We start from the raw sequence: 5,485 nt of genomic DNA, 5'->3' as shown, positions 1-5,485 counted from the left end.
GGAATCAAAAAATTAAAAAATATCAATCGCGAAAGATGGTATTGGTATCCCCAACTTTTACTTATTACAACCCAATTAAAATAAAAAAATTAATCAATAATCAAGAATAAGTAAAACTTGGGGTGCCAATAGAAACTCTCTTTTTATTTATTTGCAGATTTATATTTGTTAGATTTAGGATTTTATATGAGCCTAATCCTAGTTGTAAACAACTATTAAAGTTGATTCAATGTATTATAACGCTTTGTCTAGGGTATAAAATGGGTCAGATTTTATCTGAAATCCGAGTGATTTGAATAAAAAAAATTGGGTCGAATATGGATTGATGTCCCTTGACCTAAGCTGGATCCAAGTCAGATACAAATCCAACCCTATATTCACCTAGATTCGAATGATATATTACATTGAAAATTATATATATATTTTTTTGAGATATCTTTTTTCTATAACTTTAATATAATATGAATTATTATAAAATAGAAGAATTATAATAATAAAACTGAATAGTATAGCAATTAGAAAAGAAATATAGCAAAAAAAATGTTAAACGTTTCAAAGTTATCTAATCTGACCGATCTGAATCAAATAATTTGGTTATGTCAGATTTGAATCCAATAAAAGCAAAATGATTCGGATATGATTTTAGCAATACGTTCTAAATTGGATTCAGATACGAATAAGAAATATGGAGTTGGATATGGATATACTTAGATTGACCCAAACCCAACCCATTTAAGCCTAGCTTTATAATCTTGAAATAATAACTTGAGCTAAACTTTTTTAATGTTTGAATGATGTGTTTTAATCTTTAATTAGGATGTGATAAATAATTTAAGAAAATGAGATGTAATAAGTAAAAGTTGGAGGTGCCAATAGCAATTTTCATTATTAGGTCAAAGGGTTAATTTGGTCTTTTCAAGAGTTACGTAATCTTCTTTCCATTCACAACAAGAGCATTTTCTTTAAGAGTCCAAACCAGCTGTTCACGTTTGTCATTATGAAACACGCAACGAACATATGGTGACAGCCAATCATACATTGACCAAAAAAACATCTCATTAATGTAATCGAAGAAGACTCATAAGGCACTGGATCGGATCGGATCAATTTGGTACTAATTTTATAAGCATTGGATGGATTGGATCAATAACTGATCCGATAAGCATTGGATTAGTACCGGTCAATTCAAATCCAATTTGATAGACAAAATCTAAGTAAACTTCATACATTTAAAAAAAAAAATGTGGTTTACGCAAAACTAATTGTTAAGATATCCGATTATATCGAAATCCAAATCCTTGATCCAAACCTGAAGCTATCAAATTTGGATGGATCAGATTTTAGGTTTGATTTGATCCATTGAGGATACTATTTACAATTGTATAAAATCTTTCTCGCCCCATGTTGTTGGATTTTGGGTTCAATTTGTGTGTTTCACACTACCACTCTCTACCTTTTGAAAAATATTTGAGACAGTCAGAATTGTTTTTAAACTTATGACATGCCCTTAAATAAAGTCTTCCATGACACACTAATAAAAATGACCTAAATACCCCCATCTTAAATCTCTAGCCAAAAAAAAAAAATATATGTTAGCGTCAACCAATGGGTTGATACTCTCCATCAATGTGACCATTTAGATTTTAGGGATTCTCAAGGATTGTATCGCTAGGAAATCGTGTGTTAAGCCCTAGAAGTTCAGAATTGGTATCGAAACAATTAGTGTTATTCCTCAAATCATAACTATTAGGGGTGGAGCCAGGATTTTCTTTCAGGGGGCAAAATATAATTATGATAAGGTTGAGGAGCTTGAAGATGATTAATTTTAGGGGGAAATTTCAATTTTTATTAGAGGTTGAGAAAAGGAGTATCTGAGTCATTTTTCGTTACTATATGAGAGAAGACTAAAATCAATGCAAACAATGTCATCAATTTAAAAACATAGAATATTTCTAATTTACCAAACCTATATGCCCATTGACGTCAGTCTTTTCTTGTAGACCAATACCAAATGACCTCATTACCTTTGTCTTCAATTTGAATAGATAAAAATTAATTTAATATGGAAGTAAAAAACTTGAAAATGAGTAGTATTATGGATAACAAATTAAAGATTTTTGATTGGTTGAAAATGAGGGTATTTAAGTAATTTTTTTGTTAGTCAATAAATGAAGAATAATGTCAAAGGGTCATATGTAATTATTTTGAAAACATGGGGGTGTCTCCAATATCCACCAAATTGATAGAGGGGTGTCTCAGTTATGAAAAGATGAGGGCAGGGACAAAGGACATTCATCAATTTGACAACATGGGGTGTGTAAAATATTCACATACACATATAAAGGTATCTAAATGATTATCCCAAATATATTTGGAGGGAGGGGGCAATTCAGCAAGATTGACCTAGACACCGATTGAGTCGTGGTAACGAATATATTGGTAAAGGTTTTGTTTTTTTAACGAAAATGGCACGATTATGAAATTGGATATATATGACTTATCATAAATATTAAAAAAGCATGACTGATTCAGTAATTTCGACAAAATACATAGCTGTTTTAGTAATTTTCGCTCATGGAAATTCCTCTAGCGAAAAATGATTCTTCAGAGACTTCACGGGTTTCATACCAAGCTATTATTTTAATTCCTTTTACGAAACAATGCATAAAATATCATATTTTCTTTTGATTCCTCATAAATATCGTTGGTGTCAATATATTCATTAACATTTTTGCTTCTCTTGCAAATTTTTTTTATCTTAAGCTCATTATACAAAAAAATAAGATAAAATTATACAAATTTTGGTTGAGTCTCCAAATACAAATTATGCCCAAAACTGCCCCTCCATCTTCCCCAACATAATTACCCTTTTTGTTTTTTTTTTTTTTTCATGCATGCATGCATGATTCTTGTATTTAAAGAGCTTGAAGGTAATGGATTTTGGGATGAAGGGTTTATTTTTTGGCTAGTGGGTTGAAAACATAATGGGTTATCTCAAATATTCACGGAAACATGGAGTGGTATGTCTAAATCACCCAAAAATCAAGGGTGTTAAAATTCAAAAAAAAAAAAAAACTTATGAAAGATTTACCACCACATATTATTTATTTATTTATTTTGAAATATTTTGGGTAAGTAAAATATTTTTGTAGAGGATCCATTATCAACAAGAACTTTATTAGATTCAAAATGAAGACAATTGCATTATTAACTATACAAGCAGTGTTCTTTATTGGAAGGATTGGAGATAATTGTCACTCTTAGGTCTAGATATCTGATTCGAGGTCAATTTTACTGTGTAGCCAACCTTGTAGGAGGCACATTAATTGTCATCAGTTGGATTAGCGAGTGTACTTGTAGGGTAATTTAGACATACACCTCTAGTTTTTGGTGAATATTTGAGATACCATGTGATTGGAAGCCGTGGTTTAGAAACAACTAACAATATATATATATGTGGGTCAGGTTCAAAGGACAACCATTTCCACACACATATAGACAACGTGTTTTGTCTTATATGGGTAAAAATACTTGGAATGGACTGATTTTTTGTGAGGATGATCTCTGTGATGAGGAGATCATCCTTGCCAAAAATCAGCTCATTATGAAACTTCTAGACCGTCCAATTTTTGTTGAAAAATTAAAGACCGTCCAATTTTTGTAAATCAATTTTGATGGGGTTACAAGTTTGGAATGAGATGATTTTTTGCCAGGATGATCCCTCATCACAGAGATCATCCTCACAAAAAATCAGTCAATTCCAAACATTTTTGCCCATATAAGACAAAACACGTTGTCTATATGTGTGTAGAAATGATTGTCCTTTGAACCTGACCCTATATATATATATATATGAACAGCGTTCCTAAGACTCATATTGGGACTCACATTGCGACACACCGTTTTGTCTTATATGGGCAAAAATATTTGGATTGGGCTGATTTTTTGTGAGGATGATCTCTATGGTGAGGAGATCATCCTTGCCAAAAATCAGCTCATTATGAAACTTCTAGACCGTCCAATTTTTGTTGAAAAATTATAGACCGTCCAATTTTTGTAAATCAATTTTGATGGGGTTAGAAGTTTTGGAATGGGATGATTTTTTGTCAGGATGATCCCTCATCACAGAGATCATCCTCACAAAAAATCAGCTCATTCCAAACATTTTTGCCCATATAAGACAAAACGGTGTGTCGCAATGTGAGTCTCAATATGAGTCTTAGGAACGTGACCCTATATATATATATATATATATGGGTCACGTTATTACGACCCCCTTTTGGACCCCCTTTGCGACACACCTTTTTGTCTTATATGGGCAAAAATGTTTGGAATGGGCTGATTTTTTGTGAGGATGATCTCTATGGTGAGGGGATCATCCTGGCAAAAAATCATCCCATTCCAAAACTTCTAGACCGTCCAATTTTTGTTGAAAAATTATAGACCGTCCAATTTTTGTAAATCAATTTTGATGGGGTTAGAAGTTTTGGAATGGGATGATTTTTTGCCAGGATGATTCCCTCACCATAGAGATCATCCTCACAAAAAATCAGCCCATTCCAAACATTTTTGCCCATATAAGACAAAAAGGTGTGTCGCAAAGGGGGTCCAAAAGGGGGTCGTAATAACGTGACCCTATATATATATATATATATATATATATATATATATATATATATAAATATATGGATGGCGTTATTACGACCCCCATTACGACCCCCTTTGCGACACACCATTTTGTCTTATATGGGTAAAAATATTTGGAATGGGCTGATTTTTTGTGAGGATGATCTCTGTGATGAGGGGATCATCCTGGCAAAAAATCATCCCATTCCAAAACTTCTAACCCCATCAAAATTGATTTACAAAAATTTGATGGTCTAAAATTTTTCAACTTGAAAACATGGGGCTAGAAATTTCATAATGAGCTGATTTTTGGCAAGGATGATCTCCTCACCATAGAGATCATCCTCACAAAAAATCAGCCCATTCCAAACATTTTTGCCCATATAAGACAAAATGGTGTGTCGCAAAGGGGGTCGTAATAACCCGACCATATATATATATATATATATATATATATATATATATATATATATATATGAAACGGATCAACGGACCTATGAAAAAACATATGGAAAAACAATGTAACATTAATACATTTTCAAAATATGGGTTGAAAGTTTTCGATTGAGCTGATTTTTTGTGAGGATGATCTCAATGATGGGAAGATCATCCGAAAAAAAAAAAAAAAAATCAGTCAAATTTGAAATTTCTATCCCTATTAAAAGTGAATTAGAATGTGAACCGTCGATTTTTTGTCAATAATTTGTAAATCACTTTTGATATTTAGAAATTTCCGATTGAACTGATTTTTTGTGAGGATGATCTTCTCATCATAGTGACCATTCTCGCAAAAAATCAGTTCAATCCAAAACCTCTAACCCATATTTTGAAAAATCATTGTTTTTACATATGTCCCACG

Source organism: Akebia trifoliata, chromosome 7 (assembly GCF_017979445.1).
Source record: "Akebia trifoliata isolate Shusen 1 chromosome 7, ASM1797944v1, whole genome shotgun sequence".
Classification (NCBI taxonomy): Eukaryota; Viridiplantae; Streptophyta; class Magnoliopsida; order Ranunculales; family Lardizabalaceae; genus Akebia; species Akebia trifoliata.
Note: the sequence above shows the minus strand (reverse complement) of the source record.